The 26,428-nt window shown below is 39.4% G+C and overlaps 1 protein-coding gene across 3 annotated transcripts in view; it reads right to left on the reverse strand.

Annotated features, from left to right (window-relative positions):
* SIPA1L1 (signal induced proliferation associated 1 like 1) overlaps nucleotides 1–22,046 on the reverse strand; it is a 199,121-nt gene extending 177,075 nt beyond the window's left edge. For 2 of the 3 annotated variants that reach the window (XM_014252045.2, XM_014252044.2), the window contains exon 1: nucleotides 21,929–22,046. The gene's annotated coding sequence lies outside the window, so the exon portion shown is untranslated. Of the gene's footprint in view, nucleotides 1–21,617; nucleotides 21,636–21,928 lie in introns of those variants that run through there. The other variant, XM_088057235.1, reaches the window with a different exon arrangement.
* Nucleotides 22,047–26,428: the final 4,382 nt, after the last annotated feature.

Raw genomic sequence — 26,428 nt, forward strand, 5'->3', positions numbered from 1 at the left:
ACAGCTGCCAGTGACACCCAGTGATACGGATTTGAGTGAAAAGACAGGGAAAAAAGAACAGTTTACAAAACATATGTTTCATCAACAGGAACATACAGAAAATTCATTAATACCTCAGATCACTGACATGGTATAGGTGAGAACTGCACTGAGAAATGAAAGGAGTGACCCATTCCCAACAGGAGGAAAAGAAAAGAGGAAACCAAGGGATCTGTCACCTATAGATTTCAAGTACAGTTTAAAACATAACTAGTTTATTCTCATCCAGCAGCTGTGTATTGTGTTGTGAAAGAGACTTTGTCTCATCCCAGTTTCTAGTGTCCAAAACAATTCACAACAGTCTCAATTAACATCCTCATTGCATAAGGATATAAAATCAAAAGAAATACAGGAGAATTGTTGTGGCTGTGAATTCTCACAGAATGAGACAGCAGCTGTGCTATACTCACAAAGTTGCATTTGTTACAACCTGTGTTCTTCTTAAGTTATACCAGCTCTTTAAAAATGTATTTCCTAGCTTTGCTGGCCTTCAGAGAAGGCAACATATAAGCACCTGGAAACCTAAAGTTACAACACTTTTTTAGGATGTGACTTCATGAGAAAATTTTTGGTGCAGCTAATTGTCCCTCTCATCTTCTCAATTTTAGGTACGAGGCGGAGGAGGACTGAGGCAGCAACACGACCCCATGACTTGTGCAGCAGTGACATTACATGGTGGAGAGGGCCCAGAAGCAAAATCCAGCAGTAAGAGAGACCAGTTCCAGGTGTAAGTCTGACACATAAGGCACCCTAGTTCTTCATCAGGTATATTAGGTTATATTGCAAGGCCCTTTCCTACGGTGTCAAACAAAAATTTTAGAGACATCTCTCAATATCAGAACTTCAAAGGAGAGTGAAGGAAATCCTACCCCCTTCCCTCACCCACCCAAAACCTGCACTTAAGCACATTTCAGTTTTTGGTGCTTTTATAAGCTTAGAGCTTTCAAATTAAAAATGAAAAAAACACCAAAACCAGTGAAACAAAAGCTCGCCACTCTATTCTGTCTTAACCACACAGGTCTCCTGTGGGCATGGAAGAAAGGCTCACTAACATCCAGAAAAGAGGGGCACTTGGCACAGCATAGGTTAACAAGTGCTATCTCTGTATAATTTAGCTTAGGTGGCAATTAGGTAAGAAATTTCAAAAATTCACAAAATACTTTTCTGTTACAAACAGTTAATTAAAGACAAAGTCTAAACCATTCTCGGAAAAATAACTGAACTCATTGCAGTGAAGAGCCTTCTTAAGTACTGCTCAAAAGATAATACTAGCAAAAAAAAGTTATTAACATCCTCAATAATTTTCTAACCTGCAAGGAACAAATAAGACCTCAATGTTGTTAGCTTATCTGTAACACTACAGTATGTTTAAACCACCTTTGCTCTTTCCTCAGCTGCCTTTAAGAAATATGAAAAAAAAGAAAAATCTACCTGCACACAGGTAAATTCCCCTTATTCCACTCATCTCAAGCACAGATGCTCTTTGCATTTTAAAGAAAAATTGAGCCAAATCTATGTTAGCATTGCACTGCAGCAATTACATTTTCTTTGGTAGAAATACAAGAGCTTCAAAGTATAAAGCCATTGTACTAACTCAACTTGGCCGCAGGATGATTCCTTCTGTCCATCAAAATCTCTCTAAATTCCTACAATGTTTTTTAAAAAAATCATTCTACTTCCATTAACAATTAGAACAAAAGGTCAGAAACTGTTACAATGAATAGTCTACAGCTATGTAGCTAAGGAAGTTAAGAGAAATTAACAAAAAAAATTACAAATACAGTTTAGCTATACACTGTGAAACAGACCTTCAAAAGAAAGTTTCTCAGCCCACTTCTGTTCCATCCTCTTCACAATGTGAGCTTTCTACTGCATGCCTAAAGATTATCAGACAAAACGTCAATATCTGACAAGAAAAACGTTCTTTCAGTTCAAATTAAATACATTTTTGTATATTTCAAAACCAAAGCAACTCCCTGTTGTTATTCCTGAGTAACAGTCATGACCTCAATATATTAAACCTAATTTAAAAACTGTTTCCTCCAAGCTCCATTGTCAACATGGCACTTCAGTTGTTTTGTTACATTTCAAAATAAACAAAAAACTTCACCTCCCTTCCCTCAACAGTGTTCTGCCACCACATATTGGTATTGTGGAAAGTAGTAGGGTTAACTACTCCAAATGATGGTATTTTGCCTTATAATGAAACACACAAACTGAATTTGACTGCTGCCTTTACCCTTCATAATTCTGTTTTTCTATTTATGTAGCAAGAAGTGGCATGTTCTGTATTACAGTAGCCAGATACCCACAAGAGTTTTATGCAAGATAAGGGAATTCTTAACCTGCTCATCAATTCTGTTAGACAGCTGTTCTAAAAAACAGGGTTCACAAAAATCTTCAGATTTTTATTCCTGTCAGAGTCAACATCTGTTCAAGTCCAATGAATAATCTTCATCTAAAATATATCAAAAGTAGAAGATCTGCTGCAATGGCAACAGCATCATGATACAGATTCAGGCACCAAAAAATCCCTTTTTCCCCAAAATTAAGCATTCTAAACTCATTCTCTTCTTTTGTAACAACCTTACCAAGCAAAACTGTAGCTATAGTTGCAGCCATATAAGCAATTCACAGAGCAAACTGATAAAGTGAGTAAGACTACATGGCAAGTTCAATTATGGATGCACCATATGCCTCCATCATCCTTTAGGTACACAAAAGAATCAATTTGTGCAATTTGTTCAAAACACAAAAAGCCCTTTTGGCAAGATCGCTCTTCAGCTGAACCAACAGTTTGAACACTTGCCTGCTGCGAACATCACTCGTCCACTCCACACAGAAGCGACAGTACCTCAAACAAGCACAGGAGCTGCATGGCTCTGCTACAGGAACAGATCCACAAATGATGGGGAATTTGCCAGATCTGTATATTTCTTATAAGAAATAACCAGTGGGTTTTTGTTTGGTGGTGATTTTTCCTAATTAACCTTCCTCTGATACTTAAGGTGACCTTTACCAAAGTCTCTCAGCAGGGTATAGCAGTAGGCCTGGATGTACAGAACTACTTCCAAGTTTTATAATTCAGTTCTCAATTCACCTCCTTACAAACACCCAGAGCTACAAATCAGTAAATTCTAAAAATTAAATATTTAATTTTTAATTAAATTTAAAATTTAATTTTAAGCAAACGTATACATTAAAAAGATTCTTACATACACCTTCACTGAAAGCCATTATCACAAAAAAGTACAAAAAATGAAAACATTTATAACATTCATTATTAGCCTCAATATAAAAATAGGGAAATCTCATTATACTTTTGAACACATACTCCAGTATAAATTTTTACTTCTTTTTGTAGTCTGGAGTTAAGGGTTATCTTTCAGGAGACACAGTGATCAATAGTCACAGTAAAAAGCAGTATGCTAAGTCAGCGCCGTTTTTTCTTAATGAAGACACTCAACCAGAATATAAACTGGTACAGGCTCAGCAGCAGTACACCTCTCCTGCCCATTTGCTCTCCTCTTTCAGTGGTCATTAGCCAGTTGTTCAGCTAATTACTGTATGATCTACTACTTAGTGTTGCTGCAATTATGCAAAGTGGAGTTTAGCTTTTAAGAACAGTCTCCATTTTGTCTACTAAAACACATGAAAACAAAGACTAATCAAGCAAGTACTCTATCATTTATTCTCCCACAAGTAAAAAGGAAAGGCTTCTCAAAAAGAGGAAGCTCGTTAATTGAAGCAATTCTTACACAACTTTTCAAAAGCATCAGCTGAGAGGAAAAATGAAAAAATAAAAATAAAAAATTAACAAAGCTGACTACCTGCCCACTGAGCATTCAGTTGCCTTTGCAGGAAAGTATTAATGTCCCTCAGGTAAATTTAATGCCCCTCAAGTAAATTGAGATAAGTCTGATGAAGTCACAAGCAACCACAAATAGAAATTTATGAACAAGCATAGGAAACTTGAAACAGAGGCATCCCTCCCAGTTTCATGCACGATGCAGAAGGAAGGCACGCAGCACAAACAAGGCTATTGCAGTACTTTTTGTGAAGGCCATCAGCACCTGGGAGCCCCTCTACTCCAGGCACTGCCTGCCAGCACCGCACGTGATGCCACAGCAAGACACACCACGTCTTCCACAAACACACTGGCATGGCAAGAGCAGCACCACCGCTCTGTATGACTGCTAAGCTAGAAAAGGGTTTGTACCAAGCATTTCTCTTTCTTTTCCTGTCAGCTTTTTGGGAAAGAGAGTGACATTTTATGAGGCTTTTTTTAAAAGCACAGAAATCAAAAACTGAAGCATATTTATATGTACTAGGTTATTTTTTTAATTTCACCAGTTGGTAAGACAGTGACTAATAAAAAAAAACAAAACAGGACTGCATTCACCTTGGCCACAGCTGCTTTAAAGCAGGTTCACCTTCCATAACTAAACACAAATTTGGTATATATTAAAAGCCAAGTATAACCAGCAAGGTCTTCAGAGTCACCCTTCTTACCTAAGCAAAAATAAACCATTAACTCTCATATTCCAGTCAAGACATATTCTAAATGTTTATCTGGTGTAGATCACTGTCTTAGAAGCAAACGATGACAGAAAGCAGTTTTAGAATAATTCCCACACACAGGCAAACCTCCCCTCCAACTAAAGACTGCCTTAGGCTACAAATCAAAATTTCTGTATTTCTGCCACTGAAAAAATATACTTTTTAATGGAGAAAAAAGCTTAACAATGCACTTTATGGGGAAGAAAGAAAAATTAATTCAAATTTACCATATCCAAATTTTCTTCAGCTAATCCATCCTACAAGTAATTCCACATACAGAACAGTTCACACAATAAAGGCAACTCAAGTCTGAAGTAACAAGAATTTTATTTCCCTTCCTGTCATTTTCATTCCCAATTCCTCAGCACTTCTATTTCAAGATTTGTATTTCCAGGACACCAGACAGACTTTCACCCAGAAACAATAATATCTCTATAGCTTCCCTACAATAATCCCCCTGCAAGCCACCTCTATTTCACTCAAGGCAGAGTCTCCCCATCCTAAAATACAGCATTCTCATAAAGTGTTCCTGAATTACACATATACACCAAAAGTTAAGCTCCTACAAGTCTAGTAAGGTTTAGCTGACCTACATGTACTACACATAATACTTCAACAGTAAGGTTGAAAAAGTTGATAACCATGAACACTGAATTTTTTTAGAAGTTGTTCTACAAAGAGCAAGCTGCAGTTTAAAAAGTCCATACCTGTGACTACAGAAAGTGAGCTGCACATGCATTATGAAATAAGTTCATCCTGTACAAGTGATTAGAAATATTAAATCTTCTTCATAGAAATAAAACTCTTAGAGGTAGAAAGCTAGTTAAATCTCCATGTGACAGCCCACATAATTTCATGGCAGATTAAATGAATCATTTAAATAATCCAAGAAGCACAAGGCCATTCAAATAGGCACTGTACACATGTTTATTTCATGTGTCCACTGATCAAATTAACAGAAAAAAGTAACATTGGCAAGATAACAAGAGTGTCTCAATTAGATATAATTATGCCTGATAAAACTTTTCCCATGAGGTGCAAGGCAAGACAGCTGTGACAAGCAAAGGCTGCAAACTGATTTGTCCTTATGTCTTGAAACACTGTGTGCTACCTTATAAATGAAGCAAGTGATCCAACCTGCTGAGAGCCCTTGGCATAAGACCTGCAGTTGACAAAAAATAATGTTGTATAGGTCCCAGCAAGTCTTAGTTAGTCTTCAGCAAAAATCAAAGTTATATGACTAAAAATATTACATTTTACAATATTTACAATACTACAATATTAAAAAATAGGAGGTGTCTGAACCTAAACCAAGAATCCAGTTTCTGGATGACCTGGACTCTGCACCAAGAGAGTCTATGGCAGCTTGCCTCTGCTCTGGCATCATCGTGCAGCCCGTCAGACATCACAAGAAATATGATAAAAGATACAAGTAGCAAGGGCAAAGCATCTTTTTTCACTGGTCCATGTGAAAGACTGATTTGCATTAGACAAAAATATCTTTGCTGTCTTTTCTCTGTTCCCTTCCACTACTTCATTTCCCTACCCACTGTTACTGAGAATGCCCACTTGCATGCTTCTCCCATAAGCATTTATTCTGGCATGACTTTTACTGACTTAGGCACATTAAAATATGATGCAAAGCGCATCCCTGCATACAGATCAAACAAACAGTAATTTATAAACTGGAACCTGACACCAAAAATAAGGCAGAAAACTACTTTTTCACTCAGACAACCACCAGTTTGCTTGATGCCTAGCTTGAAGAAATGCAATATAACACGCCACTCAAGGCAAAATGCATCAGAAGGATAACTAATACAATGTGCAACTACTACCAGTTCAATTTAGACAGAAAAAAAGCTTCAAAGTGCAGAGAAATACATTGATTAAATCTGCAGCCACATGAAACAAGCTGACTATGAATTAGAAAGTTTACTTCAAGCTAAACAATGTAAAAAATGCTCTCTGGAAACAGTAATATAGTAAAACATTATTCAATCTAAGGTTCTTCATGCATCTAGGAATAAAAATAGACATTTCTGAAAACGTACAATCTCAAGATGTAGATAAGAGCAAGTTAAAAATATCTGCCTTGAAGTGCTTGATGGTGCCCTGTCTAAACCTAAAAGTGACATTTACTTTTACTCAGCTGTAGTGAGATCCCAGCTAAATGAGCATGCCTACTGTAGCCTGCCCAGTGTAACACAGATGGATTAAAGAAAGTTCAGCAGAGACCACACCAAGCCGTTTGGGGGCTGAAGTACACGAGGAACAAGGACAGGCAGAGACTCATGCACTTGTTATTCTGGAGTAGACTTGAGGGAACATCTTGCTTTCTGCCCCTGTATAAAGGGAGATTACAGCAAAGACTAAGTTAAAGTCACTATCACTGTAAGTTACTGAAATTCAATTCACCAGGGCAAGGAAAGACTCCTCCGCTGCGGAATGTGTAAGAAGATACTTTTGTAGCACATGAAACACTAAACGAAATAAAAATAACCCTTCCTCTTTCTAAACATTATTGATAAATGCCACTATTGAAGAGAAAATAGAAAATCTTCTACATTTCTAAAAAATAGAAACATTTAAATGGAATCTCTACTATAATAATTAGACAATTTTAAAATCTACCATAGTTCAAAATAAAAATAAATCACCTTAAGCCATGCCCTTAACAAATACGTCGCCAAAAACCTCACAACATTACCACAGTTGAATCTCTTTACCCTGCACTTCTGGACACCGCAGATTCAGACATATTCTGTAGCATCCAAGACACTACTTATAAACCTCAGCATCTCCGATTCTGTAGAAAACTGACCCCAGATCCTATGTGAATGGTTTTTTGAGTTTTATAAAAATACCCTTAGTCACAAGGCTAGAAGAGTATGTTTTTCCCTTTCGCAAAAGAAAGGTCAAAAGACTTTAAAAGAGTCCAATTCATGTCTTGAAACATAAATAGCAGCTCATAATAAAATCAGGTCAAATACTGAGAACTTGGAACATGTAAATGTCTTCAGAAGGAGATTCAATTTCCAAGTAATGTCTAATAAGACAGATCCAAACAGAACATTTATGATCCCATTAAAATCTTCTCCTCTAATGTCCCCTTCTTTTCTTTAGCATTCTCCAGATAAAAATATTTGTGGTTTCATATCTGTCAAAAGGATTAAAGAGAATTCAAGAAAGAATCTGCATCACTAAGACTGAATTATTTTTTCCCTTTTATAAAATTAGAACTAGGCTTTGGGTTTGGCATAAGACTAAGAACAGATGATGAACAAAAAGATAAATACAATGAAGATCAGTTTACCATGTCTGAAAGCATCCATTCATAACTTTAGACAACAGTGGTTGTACAATGCATGCAAAGACCAACCCTTCAAACCATTCAAACACTGAATAAAGCGAGTTATTTGTTAGGTACAAAAAAAGTTGACAAGTACACTTTCTCAAATATTTGTAGAGACAAAGTTGTCAGGAAGTTACAGGAGATGAAATACTGGTTCCACAAGCATTTACAGTTTATCTCTGCACCATCACATCACCAAACATCATAAATTTGATCCAAATGAGATTCAGGCACATGCTCAACTTTTATCAAGTGTGGCAGAACATGATACCAAGCTGGTATCAGCGGTAGCGAAGTGCATTAGATCTAATTCTATATAAAATCATACTGGTCTAAATAATTATGTGTAATGCAAAATAAGTCATGCTGCTACCTGGTAAATATTTTGATCTAATTAAAGCCAACTGAATAATTTAAGAGATTGATACTTTACATATGACCACTGTACTTTTTACCCAGTACTGAAAGTCCTGCTTGGGGCATCACTGAACCAGTGCTCTAACCTTGTAAACTTAAGTTGGATATATATTATTATATACTCTTCACACCAATTTACATGGCTTTCCATGCTATTGCTCTCTCTTCCTTTTACTAAGAAACTCAAATGCATTGTGTGTTGCACATTGTATGTGGCTTCTTAAACCTAGTGTTGATTGATGCTGAATGCCTGAAAAAGGGTCAGATACTGATACTGACAGATACTGTCACCTAAACTGCGAAATCGTTATGGCAGCACCAAAAAAAGTTATTCTAGAATATCTGTAATCACTATCATCTAGTAGTAGGCCATGCAAATAGTCAGTGCAGGTGAAGAAACAAGTATTCTCCTCAACTCTAGAAGGAAAGAGGGATCAAAGGTCTCTAATCTCAGGAGCAATGGAATGGAAGGAAAGCAGGAGCTGACTGATCCCAGACTACACACGTACAGCAGCGGCTGAGATGCGAGAGGCAGAAACAGGAGTCTGGCCCTGTGACAGGAGTGGCCCACAGTGCCACTGTCCCAGACAACCAAAGTCAATATGCACCTTATTCAAAGATCTCTCCTTCTGAAATGGATATAAACACTCAGTTTTGCATCTCTACAACAAGAGAAATCTCACCTGTCTTCTAGTCAATCTCAAGTTGAAAAATAAATCATTACAAATTTTGCTTTACCTGCAGCCTTACTGTCCAACAATCAAAATTATTACAAGTGCATAAGATTCAGTCTTTGTAAGTCAGGATGTCCTTTTCGGATCCTGTCTCATACCACTTATCCAGTGAGACCCGAAACAACTAGTCTCTGCATCCCTTGTCTAGGTACAAAATGAACTTGCTTAACTTCTCCAATAGAACAGAAAAAAGACTGAAGGTAAAAAATGCTTAAGTTTTGGTCAGACCAGCAAAAGCACAAATAAAAACATCTTTCATATTCATCACACCACCTCTTTTTAACTTACAAGGCACTTCCCAGTAAGCACAGGCAGTCAGAAGGAAGTCAGAGATGTCTGGTAAGAGTGAATTGGGAGGACAGTGGAAGGGCAGGATCCCATTTGTGTTTGTCCTCCTCTGACATTCACAAAATTTTGCAGGGTGAGCCTTAAAAACACTCATACATCTCTGTAGCACAATGCAAAGATTCTTCTTGAGGGAAGGTACTATGAAAAAGCTTTTGGTAACCAATATTTCAATTTTCAACAGTAACACTGGTAGGGGATGCTATTTCAAAATACTCCGGGGGGTGGAGGGCATTTCACTGATACAAAGTGATTTCCTCTACCAAAAAAACCACAAAAGCTGCTCATATAGCAGTAGTACTAACCATACTGGAGGGAAAGACAGACGTCACATTAGACATTTAGCTACAAACTACTGAGCAACCTAAACACAGATGCCACTACAGGCTCCCACTGCATTTCATCTTCTGCACATTTTCCAGAAGGAAAACTTGACAAAAATCTATAGGGAACAAGCAATTACATGAACTAACAAAGTACCTTGAAATCTCTCTCAGACTTGATATATAAAAACACATACACTCCAGCTGAAATTCCTCCCATGAAATTGCATTCTTCACACAGCTTCTCTGGCAGCTTATCCTTGTGTGTGCTACAGCTCTCACCACTGCTGGGACTCAATCTCACCCACTCATTAGTCTGCTTTCACAAGACCTGTTGGACACTTTTGGACACACAAGGGGCTAAACCAAAACACAGCAAATTAAAAATATTTAGGAAGTTGGGGAGAAGAAAGAAGCAAAGTGGAAGGAACACATAGAGCATAACCACCCCAGCTGGTTTCCATAATAGACCTAAAACTTTTAGAGCAACCTTGCCTGAAAGCTTTTATGTGAAATGCAGAACACTGCAACTGCAATCTCAGCAGTGACTGCCATGCAGCACAGATACCCGACCTCATGCTCAGCTGAAGAACACTATGCATGCATTTGTTAAAGCTAGACAAAAAATAAAATGTAAAAACTGCAAGTGACAATGAGAGGCATGTTGACTGACTCTCACACGGTGCAGTGTCAGCAAAGACAATGGCAGTACTTCACACATAACTTTTGAACAATTCTTTCTGAAGATGTCTTGTGACATCTAGCCTACACTAGATATCAATCCAGATTTAAAGGAATACTTTAAAATACATTAAAATGGCCTTAGATTTGACAATTTCTATGCATTTGTATGCATTCTGTTTGATCCCTTTTGCAGTTTTATAGACCTACTCTTCTATTGCTACAGGTCAAGATGCACAGGAGCTCACTAAAACAGACTTATCTCGCAGGCAATTAAAATCCAAGGCAATCTATTCCAGTATTACTCTAATTTGCAGCATGTCAGGTATTATACCATTGATCTTCTGACCTTTGAGCTAAAACTGCTGGGCTAATGCCAGAACCAGAAAGGCAACAGCCACGTTAGCCCAACACTGTCCCCAGGCTTGAAGAGGAAGGCTGTTAGCTCACACGCAATGCTACGCTACCACTATTAAATGCTATATGCCTGCAACTACAAATTCAGCAGAGTGTTACATTGTGCCATGTAGTCACTGACAGCTAAAGCTTTAATAATAAATAAAATAAGTCCAGGGCACGGGTCTGAGCATTAATCCATAACTGTCACGGTTTTGTTCAAGCTTACTGAGGGGCCATTGATGTAGATGGAATCCCACAAGGCCAGAGACTGTTCCCAGCAAACAGCAGGAGAGGAGTCTGAGCTGAACAGAGCCACTCCTGGGAGCAAAAAGCAGGCTGCAGACAAGTGCAGATGTAGTCCCTGCCTTCCTCTGAGCTAGCTCAGAAGTCTCCAGCACAGCTTTGCAGCTAGTTATAAATAAATTTGTCCATAGTGGGATGAAATCTAAAGCCCAATGCAGTTTCTGGTCTGAGCACTAGTACAGATTTCTCTTGTGTGTGTTGACACACCTTGTTCAAGGGCACCTGCATTTCCTTACTTCACAAAGTTCAATGAGGCAAACTAATGAATGAATACAAGGCACTGACATTACAGCAATGTCACATAAAAATACAATCTCATTAGTATCCGTGAATAAATAGAGTGCACGCAATGCAGAGCGGCACCACTGTCACGCAACTATGCTGCACCACACTAGCTTATCCAGAAGATTCTGTATTTTGCCTAAGATGTCCAATTAGGTCTTACGCCCTTTCCAGTCCATGAAAATACAGACACAAGTACAAAATACCTCTCTGTTGTCAATATTGTAATTATTCTGCTTGATTCATTTCCCTTTTTTTTTAATCAAGATAGGTAGAATAGTCTGAAACTAAGTGAGGAGGAGTGAGATATCAAACTTCCTCCCATAAGTAATTGCTTCTGCCACTAGTAGAAACCATTTACAGAACTTTTTCCACACAAATCCTTCTTTCCTAGATTGAAGGAAGGAGCAGATCAGATGATATTAATCTTACCAGAAGCAACAGCTTTCTCCTCACATGTAATCATGAGACTGGAGAAGTCATTTGTGTTCACAAGACAACTAAAGGCCCTGAGAAGAGACTATGCTCAAATCTGTATATTGCTATTAAAACAATCCTTCCCCTTGCAGCCAAGTCTCTAACCATCCTGTATCTCTGAAGAGGTGACTGAGACCAGGTGATCCATTCCCAAGGGATGTACATATGCTGTAAGGCCTTGTCAATTCTCCTTCTTGTGGGGCAGTCAAACAACTTTCCAGTACAACCATTCAATGAGATAATGACAATAGCTCAGTTTCAGAAGTAGTTTCATTAACACTGCATATGTTCACCTTAACGACATTCAGCACTAATTAACACTGTTATAAACTGAACAGCAGTGGCACTTCAATAGTATCCTAAGTCTTTGGTTCAAAATTTTGAGCTCAGGGATAATAAAATACACTGAGTTGCAACCCAGGGTGCCAGTATTCAAGTACCTAACCTGCTTGAAGCTACAATGTATTTCAAGAGCTTTTGGCATCTCAGCTAAGTACTAAAGTGATAACAAAGAGGGGTTACAGCAAATAAGATAGCTATTTGCTATTAACATTTTTAAACCAACAGAACAGTCACTCAGCACTAACACTAGATCTAAAACAAAAAAACACCACCACCTTCAGAAGGAATTTTTCTACCTGGCAACACAGCTTTGAATATCTGACACAAAGAGGTTTTTGTACGTCCTTCATCAGCAACAGGAAAATACTGTAATGCAGAAACCAACCACTATTTAGGGGTATTTTACATTATACTACACATACCATTACTTCATTGTCAAAAGTACTATTAAACACTAACATTAAATTACTTCACTTGCAAATAAGTAACACCCACATACTGCTGCAGAGTGGAGTTTTTATTGCAACCTGTAAAATGCCACTGAAATAGAGAGCACTGTTTCACAAGTCCTCTTCTTTTCCTATGTAACAATGTGAACATGAAAAACCACACAAGCAGGTACAATGTTTATACAATCCTTATGTAACTTCTGTTACAAGGAATAAAGCTCTAATTTGTAGATAAGTTTCAATAAAGCATTAATTTAGTTCTGTTTTTTGACAATACCTGGAAAAAAAAAGCTAAGCATTCTGGAGGAAAGCAGGATCCATACTTAAGAAACTAGTCAGAACTTTAAGCATTAAGCTTCATTTTTATCAAGCTGTGCTGATTCTTCTCCCACCTCCCTTCAAACAGATTCAAGACAAAACTCTTCTGTCACTTTTAAAGCTAAAAAATGAGACATCTCTGGACCCCTCTTTTACAAATTATAACACTTAGCAAAGAGGGAGAGAAGAAGGGAGAGGCACAAACAGATGATATGACTCACTTGTTCACATAGTTTTAGCTACAATATTTAAACACAAGTCAAAAAATTACTTTTTCAGTACTATTCTCTACCAAAAAGCATTCGCCATGCTAACTATGGATGTTTCTGGATCACTTTTTCCTCTCCAGCTTCCCTGATGTTCACAACACTACCTTCCAATGTGTTCCAAACAAGAAGGTGATCAAAGCATTACTTGATTTTAAATCTGCCCACTAGCTCTACATTTCACCTATTACTTCAAATTTGACCCTTGTTAATTCTAATTACTTCTTCCTATTACTTGTAACTGAAAGATTAAATGAGGATTTTTTATCTAAGAATTCCTTCAACTGCTCCTTAATTTTCATACTTGCATCAGTCTTTGATACAAGATACTTTGATACTGTTTGGCCCTAGGTCACTTAAAGCCCTGCTTCAAGAACATAGACACCTGTCACCTAAAGTTAGACTGCACAATACTTGGGAATATTTCATTACTACTATCAATTGCTTTGTGGGTTTTTTTAAGCAAAGTGCAGGTTTACAGAAAATAAGGAACAGTTAAGCTCTCACCCAGCACTTCAGAGAATTTTTACCTCTGGGCACTCTGTGCCTCTACAAGAGGCCATGTTTACCTTGCCTATAATTATTTTTCACATAGCCAGCTCCACACAACTGCAACTAAATGAATTGAAATGACTGCTTCCCCCTGCCCCTCTTTTCAGAACTGATGCATTCTATGACTCAGTTAAAAAGCACATTCACAATATGTGCCTTCTTGCCCTTGGCAGGCATAAAATTGTTGGCAGTTTGAGACAAGTAATTATATTTAACATGCAAAAACAAAAAGATACTTCAACAATGCAAGAATGGAAAACCTCAATTGAGTTGCTCAGGTATGTAAAGTACCAACTTATATACTAAAAAATTATATTTAATGATGTCAACAATCAGTAGATAATGACTAACTCCTGTTAAAATAACAATGATTAGCACCCTTTGCAACATTTAATTACTGCTTATTATCACACCTTTGTTTTACAGGAGATGTGCTTCAAATTACCAACAAATTTGAAAGTCTTTACTGCATCAACACTACATATACAAGTGATTAAATCTAGAATACTAAATCTAGAACATTATTACAAGTTAACACCCAATCCCTAAACTATTGTTTGGAGACAGAATAATCTATCCCTATACTCAAATGTTATCTAGCATATTAATTAACCCTAAAAAATTTCCAGCTGAAAATGAAAGTACAATAGTACAGGATTAAAAAAAAAATCCTGATGATTTTAGCACATGACAAAAAACCCTGTGAAGTTCTGCAGATCTTCCGGCTTTACCTAGATAGGGAGGTAACTGTATGATAAGGCAAGAATTAACTTAAGGCTCTTAAATTATTCCACAGTGCATCACAGTTCAAATAGCAGAGTGGAAGTGTCTGTGGCAGGTAGTTCTCCAGACTACCACAACCACTCATATCACTGCAAAGGCAAGCACTAAAAACCCACGGATCTTTATTTTTAAAAAAGCCTTTTCAATTTCAAACGGATGGCATATTTTAAGATGGTATTTACATTTTCCTTTTGTTTATATTAACAGAGGCATCCTAGCCAAGATTCTCCTACAACCTCTGTATGTCAATGGAATAAACAGTCCTAGATTTGGTAACTCCCAGAGCTATGTCAAGTATGAGTCAATGACTACCCTGTTAGACAATGCAGAAGTCAGGGAGAGGGAGGAAAGTTAAACAAAATTAGAACTGACTTTCTGTCAATACTTCCCTCTTCAAAGCCTGCAAAATAAGGGAGAGTCAAGGAAAAAAAAAAATGTCCAAGGAAAGGATAAACTATGTTAACAGCTTTTACAGAAGTATCTCCTTTCCTCCTCACTTCTAAATGTTTTCTTCAGCAAAAGCTGTGGGAAAGCATCGTGTTTCGCTCTTTCTTCCAGCTGCTGTATGATCAATACAGTGCAGTCTATTGAACTATTTTATTCTGATTCATACAACAAGCTGTTAAATACATTTGGAAAGTATATAATCAGTGCCAATATCACGTCATTCATGAAGTTATATTTATTTTCAAGGCATGAAAATGCTAAACCATAACTTTCTTCTGCATAATTATGCAGCTCTTCAGCATGGACTAAAAGCATAAAATCCTATTTCAGCCCTTATAATTTGAAAAGAAAAATACTAGAAATCTCAACTGCATCCAGCAGAAAGAGGGAAGGCCCTCTAGGATTTATTTGTTGAGGTCCAGTATTGCCTTCTATTTGACACATGCAAAAATATTACAAAAATAGCATCAGACATTTTAGCCTTTAAAAATTTTTTAAAAAAATAGATTGGTAATTCAGAAAGTGAGAAGCCTTGTCCATAAAAACAAAAAGAGATCTTTAAACAGTTCAGAGATAAAAACTGTAATGACTTTTATATAGCTCTAACGCTTTTAAGCCTGCAATCTGAGTTTCCTCACCCATTGTCTTCTTTAATTTTCAAACATGCAAAGTTCTGTTACAGTTCAGAAATGCAAAAAAGAAAAAAAAGTCTGATCTTTGCCAGTTTCTTCAGCAAGAGCAAAATTGTGCTGTGGCCCTGCCAAAAAGCAAGATGTGTATGTTTCTGCTTACACAAGTCTCTTGAAGAAAAATAAATAAAGAAGAACACACACCACCCACTGCCTCCCTTGTGTGCCCCAAGATAAAGCAAAGGGGGTTTCCTGTCGCAGGTTTGTGACCTGAGAGCCACGAGCAGCAGTGCTGCTACCCCTGCAAGAGACATGAAATGGGCTGGACACCAAAGGGAAAATGCTTCACATTAGTTTTTAAGAAAAGCTTGCTGTAAGGGTGGTTTTCCTTTTTTGAAGTTGGTTTAAGCTGTACCTACAATAGCAATTCCAAGAGCAGTGCCCTTTAAGGAGCCCTCCAGCTATCACCAGCCAGCAGCCAGCAGAGCCCACGGAGGTTTAACCCGGGAGTCCAACATCCGCTGGAGCAGAGCTGGCTGCCACATCGCTCCCAGTGGCTCATGGCTTTGTCCTGTCGAGCTTTAGAAGTCTCCAATGATGGACATTCACCAGTCACTCTGGGGTGGTCTGTTAAATGCTTTGTCACCCTCAGAATGTTTTATTTTAATTTCTATAGGTTTTCTGGTATGCATAAACCCGAATTCTCCCAGAGGAAAACTAAGCTAAAAATCCCTGCCCAGAAGTTCACCAAATGTGACCCAACCCTTAATGGTCACAGAGGTCCGAGCCAATAAACCACCTCTGTGTTGGCAACATCCAATTCAGGAGACCAGACTAAATTTTGTCCGAAGTATAATTACTCAAATGCAAGAAGTTTTGATCTGGGAGACTTGATGTCCCCACCTTCAGCCAAAGACCCATGTCTACCCTGCCAAATTATTTGCTGTAGTAAGACCAAGTGATAAAACCACACATATAAACAGCAATTTTGAAATCAAATGAAACCACTCTTTCAAACAAAAAGAAAGAAAACAAAAAGTTAAAAACCAGGAAATAACCTCTCCCATAAACACCAATCATCACAGATCTGCACCAAATACTTCCAGTGATAGGATGAATTCATTTTGAGTGAGCAACTAAGACCAGTACCTTTTAATAAAAACAACATAAAAATAAAATTGCAGTAATTTGAAAAAGTTCCAAGAACAATGAAAAATGTTCTTGGGGCTAAGCAGTGGTGCTTAGTTTCTGGCTGGGGTTAAACCACAACAGCAACCTTTGGTCAAATACACAAATTCATGTATTAAGTGTCTGTATATCTTTAGAGAGAGCTGTCTGCATGACCACCAAGAAGAAAACCCAAGATATGTACTAAAGCTGCTGATGTGAACAACTGGCATACAGAAAGTTCTACCACCACAGCAATCGTTTTACAGATATTATCTGCCACTCTTAAAAAAAGTTCTGTATTAATCCTATTTCACATCACATCAGCATACAATAAGCCTGTCATTATTTATTCAAAAGTCAAAAGACAATTGATTTAGCTGATGATGCTGTAAAACACATAATGATTTGAGAAACTCACAGAACAGAGCCATGCTACAAAAGCGGCCCTTGGCACCTCCTGGAACCCTACCATCCACTGCACAGAGAAGGCAGCAAAGCAGGCTACAGAGCAAAGGAAGATGCTTGACAATTTCTCCCACCCAGAAAAGTAAACTTTAAAATCCACAAAATAATCCAGCCAAGTACATTAAACATAACTAAGTCTCACAGGCAGACCCAACAGGCATCTTTTCTCCAAGTTATGCTCAACTTCTGACCCATACCTCCTAGCAGCCTCGAAGAACTTGTTTCCTGATGATTTTGGCTAGTTGAGGTTTTTTAACCTACTATAACATCATCAGTTAGGAAAAACAGTATATATTTTAGGGTTAACTGAAGAAGCTTTCACTAAACTAAAAGGCTGCCTTAAAGCACAGGTTCAAATCCAACACGTCTCACAGCTGCAGTAATAGAATAACAACCAGTCTCTCTGAGGCTTATGTGAGTTTTTTGAGGTACAAATCCTGTTACCTCAAAAGGTAAATAAACAACACAAAATTTAAACACCCCCAAAAGCTATTTGAGGACTGAAGATAAACATATGGATTCACAAAGATCAATACAACTTTAAACCAACTATATGACACATGCCAGTAGTTTCTCTAACTTTTGAAAACTTAGAAAATAAAACTTGGTCTTCAAAAATCATTCCACTAATCTCTACAATCCATCTGAAGAAAGCATTCTTCCCATTCCACAGAGCCTAAGACCAAAAGTAAAAGAGTATTAAAACACTGACAAAAAATTCAAAGTGCCTCTCAGGCCTAGACATGAACCACTAGTCCCAGTAACAACTCTTCCATCTCTATGATACACTTTTCTAAAAGTTGTTCTACACAGCCATGCCTTTTTCAGGAACTTGATGTCTCTTGGAAAGAGACATCCATCCACTAAGCAGGGAACAAGAACTATGACTACTGCACTGCAGCATCCAGCACAAGCTGAAGCAGTAAGACACAGCTTTGCAGGACTCCACTCCACTTACAGACTCAAATCCTTGAAAGAACCATGACAAATACTTGGTTAGTAATCATACAATTCAACAGCTATCAAGATTATGAAAAGAGTTCTGTCTCTGCATTCAAAATAAGTGCTCTTTAAACATGCTTCCATAAAGAAAACAAAGACTTGTAAATGCTTAGCCTCACTTTACATAAAAGACATGTGGCAGACTCTAAATCAAATAACTCATGCAGTAAACTGGTGCCACAGAATTCAATATTAAAGAGACTGAGACAATGACAATTTAGCTTTACATATGCAAAAAAAGACATCTAAAACTATTTTATCTCCCGATTCATATTCAAAAATGCAGTTAAAAAACCAAACAGTTCTAGTCTCTCCAACTCCTAACGGGTTTCCCAAAGTTCAGAGTGCAAAACTACTATCAAAGCTAACACTAAAATTGCTACAGACTGTGTTAGTCTTGTGCTGCCAGCTGCATAAGAATTAAAAATCAAAAATTATTGCCATTCAGCCTCACCATAATCTGTAGGTTTACAATCAAGCCTTAGGTTCATCACTGCTGGTAAGGCTGAACCCCCAAAAAACACTGACTGCCTTTCATTAGAGAGTATCTCAAGTCTCATAGAGCCATCAAATCCCACTTTATAAACCTCAGCTTGAGAGTCCTCATTCAAACATTATACTAAACTCCTGTGAAATATAAAGCTTAAAACTATTTAAAAGCTGCAGTTTAGACAGATATATTTGAAATCAAGTCACTCGAGTCAAATCTCCCTGGAAACATAAAATACAGAACAATGCAACTTTTTTCACTCACAGAAAGATACTGAACATATGATTAATTTTACATGCCAAATCAACACATCCCTCACCTAGCAGCTCTGAAAATTATGTATTTACACTGATAAAAGAAATAACTGCACTTACTATTGTATTCATGTAATAGCTTATTAACAAATTGCTTTTGAATAAATGAATAAAATAAAAATCTAAAATACAGATAAGTAAACAAAGATATAAAAAAATTAAGATCATAAATCATGCCTTATTGACTTTTTAAATATTTAAATTAAAGAGCTGGGGAGAAATAAAAGGAATCTGCATGAAGCCAAGAAAACCAAGGAAACAAGAGATCAAAACTGTTTGCCAAACAGCCATCACTTAGGGTCAAAGAGAATAAATTTCAACCTCTGAAAACGTCAGCATTAGGGAAACCAACCTGTGTGACTGAAATTTCGATGAAGGCAGAAGCTCTGCTTCTTTACCCCAGTAGGGCATCCAGGATTTCTAACCAGTAGCTGTAAGAACTCAATAGCTTGCAGCAACCCCCTTGCTGAAGGGATTAAACTACTGATATGGAGAAAACTGTTCCTTTTTCTTCTCTACAATAGACATGCTATAGAACAAAACAGTGGAATAGAAAAGAAATTCAAATGGGCCTCAATACATTCTCTTACTAGCCTACTTCACATTTTCCCAATGTATTTCTAAAATTATCCTCATGACCTTATTGAAATTCAAAATAATCAGTTGGAATATTTTATGTTCTTAAGTTTTGTTCTATCTCAGAAATAAAAAATGCCTCCATAGTAGCAAAATTAATAGTTCTGAAATAGACATTTTAATGGATATATTTAAGACAGATTTATAAAACTGAGAAGACAGCAAGAGTTACACAAGAACAAAATGCTCCCAAAGTGCCAGCAGACTGCTTATAAGCATGATGAAAAAAACCCAAACCCTTGAAAAGCTGCAAAAGGGGGAAGAGGCCACATTTGGACATAGTTTTTATAACAAAAAAAGTTAATCCCAAACTTTAAAACAACGTTTCAGATAAACATGGGGGGGGGGGGAAAGCTCTTCAAGCCTAGAACCAATGATGCACGTCTGAAATTACATTAATACCTTTTATGATAGAAAAAATAGATCATGAATTGCATGTCCTCATATTAAGTCTTCACTCCTGGCTGCAGCTCCACCCTTTCACAGGTCTGTGTCAGTGCCTGCCTCTACACCTGCTAGCCTTTTTCATCAAGCAAGTTTTTGCAGCCCTACAACAGCCAGAGCTGACATCCCATTTTGCTTCTGACTTCATGATCCAAGACATTTTATGAACCACAACTGAGAGCTAAGTATGCCTATCCCAAAGAGCAGTGATGAAACTAAGCATTTTATTAGCATCAGTAATACCCTCTTAATGCAATGTTGAGCAACCAACTGCACATCCTTTAATCAACTGGCCATAAATAAACACTTAAAATGGAAAAAAAAAATCTTTTATCCCTCGCTTCCTATCACCAAAATGGGATATACACACAAAACACTCAATCGAGAAAATTCTCATTTTAGCTTTACCTAAATAGAACCTATGGGGTTGTTTTTTTAAAACCAAGACAAAATTACTGTGCAGTTCCCACACTGTTTCTACATTAATAATTGGTATGGCATCTGATGGCCTAAGGCATAAAAGCCTTGACATTGAAACACAACTCAGAGATCTCCATGATTACAATTGCCACAAACTTCTACCTTAATACTTTCACATGTCTCTCCCACCACTTCAGCTGAAGGGGAATGGAGTCTAGCCCAGCAATATATTCCAAATAAATAACAACCAAACTCTCCACCTGAGAGACCACAGATACTTGCTACCCAGTTAGTACCTGCAGCAAAAACTCTTTTCCCTTTTACAAAACTGGTTTATGCCTCAATTTAAAGGAAATAAGTGCTTAATTCCCATAGTTAGAAAAAGAAATAAAAACGATCAATCAAAACCCCATCATGGAAGGGCTGCTTTCTAAAGAAAACACCAATCTTGGTTCATCCACACAGATCTGGAACCTAATGAAATCCGACACCTTTACTCTGAAGACAAATTTGCATTGTATTATCAACTAGGGCTCCGTGCTCACAGATGCACTTCATTCAGCATGCAGTAACGGGTTCATTAAAGCAGCATCACTCAAATTTTTCAAAGCCATTTTGCAGACAAAATTTTTAAATGCAATTTGGTAAGCAGTATTATCCAAAAAAATGCCTCTGTTTTATTCTACGGGTTAAAATGTGCCTCCTCAATCTAAAACATACAGATGTTGTAGCCAAGGTTATACAAGGAGATCTTCATTAAGTTGAGCAATTCCCATTTTGTGTCGCTGCTTTACCAGACATAAATGCGTGCATTCCTCATTACATGAACTGAAGCTGCATCACAGCTATCCAGTACAAATAATACAATTATTTTTAAATATAGCATGACAACGTTAACATCAGGTCTTCATGCCGTATAAAACAGGGGAAGAGCAAACAAACTCGGTTTAGGAAGGTAATCTCCTTCTCATCTACCTTGCCTTGCTTCTCCACCTCCTCCTTCCGCTTAAGATTCAGCTTAAGGCATTCCCTGTTTTCCCACTTTTCCAGGCTTCCAGTTAAAAAATCAACCATCCGCAAACATTTTGTTCCTCCACCCCGCCTCCTCGTAAGCAGAGCATTCAGAACATCCAAACCGGCACTGCCCCCAAATCACCTAATTGTTATCATTACTGCGGTCTCAGCACCGGTTCGGAACAAAACCAGTCCGACTACACCCTGGCTGGCTATAAAAAGTAAAGAAGGGAGGGAAAAAAAAAAAAAAAAAAGGCTTAAGTGCAACTTACAGCGGCGAACAAGAGACAAGTTCTCCAGCGAGCCGTGGAGGCGAGCGGCGTGTGCCGCTCCGGGCCGCGGGGGAGCGCGTCCCCCGCCGCAGGGCGCCCTCGGCGCGGCCGCCTCCGCACGGACGGGCAGCGCGGGACCCGCCGCCGCCGCGGAGCGCAGCGGGCCGGGCCGCCGCCGCTCACCACCGCCTCCGGCCGCGCTGCTCCCGCTCGGGGCTGCCTTTCCTGGGGAGAAAAAAGACACAAATCCGGAACCTAGCGCCCGGCACGGCTCGCTGCGGAGAGACCCGCGCCCGACCCGCCCCGGGGCTGCCGGTACGGCGGGCTCCCACCGCCCCGGGGACGCTCAGGGCGGGCGCCCCCCGGGTGGCTCCGGGCGCTGCGGCGGGAGGCAGCTCTGAAGGCCACTTTCACCGGGACCCCGCTGCCCTCGCCCCCGTTAACCCCTGTCGGGCTGGGGGCCGCTACCCTTCCCCCGCACGCACACCCACCCACCCGCACACCCCTTCGGCCAGCGGCACGGCGGCTCCCCGCGGCAGGCCCCGCGCAGGAAGGAGGGGGAGCGGCGCGCAGCCCGCCCCGGCTCGGCGCTCCCGCTCGCAACTCACCCAACAAAGTTGCTGCGGCGGCTGCTGGCGGCTCCGCTCCGCTCGCTGGGCTGGGCTGAGCGCGGCGCTCCCCGCCCGCGCAGCCCGCGATGAGCTCACCCCGCGCCCGCCCCGCCGCGCTCCGCCCGCCGCCGCTCTCGCGAGAGGGGCCGCCCGCAGCCCGCCCGCGCCCCGGCCGCGTTCCCATGGCAACAGCCAAGCGCCGGGCCCAGCGGGCGGCCCAGGCCCGCGCCGGGCTGCCTGCGTTTTGGTTGGCTTCCTACGTTTTGATATTTACATCACTTTCCAGCCTCCTAGAGATCTGGAGGGAGAAGGTCACTGTAGTTGCTAACACAAAGTCAAAATCTACCGGTACCGTACGAATAAGTACATCCCGAGCTCTTTTGCTGCCAGTCAAATTAAAATAGATTCTCCCTTAGATATCCAAAACCGATAACAAATTAAAGATGTGGGTGGGAAGGCACACCTAAAAAAATAGCATACGTCAACATCACCCCTTGTTCTGCAGGAGCACTGCTCTGTTTTCAGATGGCCAGAATCTTGAAAACAAGCTGTGGGTAACACATTGCGGATACTTTGCTAGTGGTTGTTACCGTCCTTGGCTTGGCAGAACGTTAAAAATCTCAGTTAAACCACTTTAAGTGAAGCTTTCCCTGAAATTAGGACACTGTGATTTGGACTGGCGACGTTCCAGCAGTGTGCAGCATGGTGATAGCTAGAGCAACTGAGCTGTGGTGAGCAGCTGCTCTGCCGCAGAGATGCTCGCTTCACACCCCATTCACTTTCCAGGAATGTCCAGACAGCAGAGCCCAACAAAACTTACATACGGATCCGTGTGGCTCGATACCTTCTGAAGATGTTCCTAATGGATCTTCAGTACTGATGTTTAAATATCACAGTGTTTGATACTCTAAAAATATCTGGATTTCCAGAGAGCAATCACTCTTTTACAGATTCCCACCTTGAGGCTGTGACTCCTGCAGGTGTTACAGGGTCAGAAAAAACAGTCCTGGCCTCATTTTCCTGAGAAGAAGAAGAAACATTATAGGTGGATGAAGAACTGACCCGAGTGCTGCTCTGGCACCGAACAAAAAGTAGAATTGATGAGCTAGGAAAAAAAAACCAGGAACACTTTCAGTATTTAAATACATTTATCTTATATCACCCACCTGAAGTGATTTTTTACCTTAAAAAAATTGGGGGCTTTTTGAGTTTTATTTAAATTATTTTTTTTATTGGCAGAGGGAGCCCCAATCCTATGAAGCTAAGTCCAAAGAGGCTTACAGGCATCAAGTTCATAGACACAACAGCACTGGATGTGACTGCAGCATTAGGAACTGTGGTGTGCAATTATGAATTTGCCTTCATCAGAGGAATTTAGATAGTGAGGCTCTGGCTTGCAAGTTCTTTAATGAGGTTAATGAGGCTAGCACATTCTCAAACCGTTTGTGTGATCCTCCTTCACACACTGCTGCTGTGTCAGATCTTCAGATGAGGAAGACATTCAGAAGGGGCGCACAGGGAGGGAGAGGCTCTGCCACCAAGCAGCAGCCCAGCCTATCTGCTATCTGCACACACCCTTGCCTGCAGTCCAGCCAAGAGCTGGCTCCTGCTCCTGGGCCCCTGCAGCTTCTGCCTGAATCTCAGACCTGAGAGGCTGACATCTGGTACTGCAGGGGTCCCGTGGGAGGGCTGCTGGTGTGAGATGCTGTTCTCACCACATTCTTCCTGTTGCATGATTCTCCCCATCTAGAGCTAGTGATTAGGGGGGCAGCAGTGCTCAAGAGCAATATGTGTTCTCACAAGACATGCAGAATTCATTTATCTTCTTTTTGCGGAAGTACAAACTTTTCTGTGTCTTTATAAGAAGCAGTTATTAATTAGGCTTCAGGCGGGGAGAGAAGGAGAATTTAGAGTTTACCCCTGGCCTATGTAAGAAACTCATCAGAAGATCTAAAATAAGAGGGATATCAAGGGGTTTATGGCAAAATAATTATCTTGCCTCAATAATGCACACCTAATTCCACAACAAAATAACTCTCTTCTCTTTTATAGAGCACTCACACACCAGCCTCTGCTTGACTAGCTGTTACAGAATGAAGGATGCACGGCTGGTTTCCCTGTGTAGGGATAAGCCTCAAAAACTCCAATGATTTTTGAAGGCCAACCCTTCTTCTGCCACTAACTTGCTGTGTTACCATAAGCAAGTCACTTAATTTCTGTTCTAGTATTGTCCTTTAAACAAAAAGGGAAAATTATACAATTATTTACCTCAAAAGAGCAAGGTGAGTGTAAATTAATTGATATTTATGTTGCTATCTGAAGATCTGGCTTTATGAAAGGGTAAATAGTAGGACTGTTTCTGAGTAGAGCCGGCGGGAGCTATTGGAAGCACAGGGAAAATCTGACTAAGAACCTAAGCCACCCTGAAACTGAGTGCGTAATTTATTCATTGCTGAACAATGAACATATGCAAGTTTGTATTCAGCACACCCTTCCAAGAAGCATTACAATTTGGATATACAACTCCCCAGAAAAATAGATGAAGCAATTCACATAGCGATGATTTGATAGAGCCCAAGATCACTGCATTCCAGGATATTCATGCTCTCAGGAAGTCTCTATCTGCAGGGAAGGCTTTAGGTTCTTAGAGTGTTTTCTAGCATTATTGCCCTGGGGATTAGAGGACTGTCTTTCATATGGATCATTCCAGTGATCCAGTTTATAGAACATAAACAGTTATACTGCCATACGGAAGGGCCAGTTTTGCTTTGGAGCATTGGGGACAGGGAAAAGAGGCAACTTCTTTAGACAGCATTAGTAGGAAAGGCAGCTTCTTGTGGATTATAACTTCTGTGTTCTTTTCTCTTTTTTTCACTCACCAACAGGCCTTTTCTGACATCAAGAAGATATAAACACTCCCTGACTTCACCAGTTATAATTCTAGCCAACTCATACAGTCATTTGAACTCTCTAAGGGGCTTCAGAGGCACTTTAAAGCAATGCTTTAAATGCTTTAAAGCTTATAAGAATTCATCCTGAAGTAAATCTATTCCATTTAATTGGCATGGGTAATTACTAATAGGGCATGAAAGTATTTGAAGTCATTAAAACTCAATGTGAGAAATACACATTAGCTAGAAGTGTGGAAAATGTATTTTTTTATAAATGCAAGGAAATGTTTCAGACTTTGGTATATTTAACATAGTAGAAATATTGAAGGATTTCTCTCAAAAAAGGATTTGAAAAGAAAGCATGCCTGGAGCATTTGCAACAAAACAGCACATAGAGCAAAGTGTGCAGGTGAGTCTGAAGGCTGGTGCGAAGGGATTGTCAAGTAGGAAGTACAAAATGAAATGATCAGTGTCAAGTCTGACAGGCCAGAATTGTGACCTCTCAGCTGTGGGCTCACAGAGGCACCCAACCACATTGCAGTTTCCTCTTGCCAAGCCTGTCTGTCCTGCTTTGCAGTCAGCAGCCTCTTTCTCACAATTTGCAAGGATCTGCGTTATTCTTATGCATTTCTATGGTCTGCCAAACCACTGGAATAGAGAAAAAAAGCCCAGAAACTGTACTAATGGGAGTCACTTAGGACCTAGACAGCTGTGGATCCCTCAGAAAAGAATTGCAGAACACACATTCAGAACATGTCTCAAATGTACATTTTCAGAGGCATGTACATAGCCATTAACTTCATGAATTTAAAAGGCTTTTCAATAATAAAGGCAGTTAATAACCTTGGCTGAAAAGTTTTTTGTAAAACAAACCCTGCATTTTATTTGGATGCACATCAGAATACTTAAAACTATTATTTTGATGTTACCTTTTGGTTTTAATTTAGTATGTGTAGCAAGAACATGACTGGTTAGACCAATGTACAGTATTTCAGCAT

The sequence above is a fragment of the Pseudopodoces humilis genome, chromosome 7 (assembly GCF_049639895.1).
Source record: "Pseudopodoces humilis isolate 2021_Gansu_Grassland_sample_001 chromosome 7, ASM4963989v1, whole genome shotgun sequence".
In the NCBI taxonomy this organism is placed as follows: Eukaryota; Metazoa; Chordata; class Aves; order Passeriformes; family Paridae; genus Pseudopodoces; species Pseudopodoces humilis.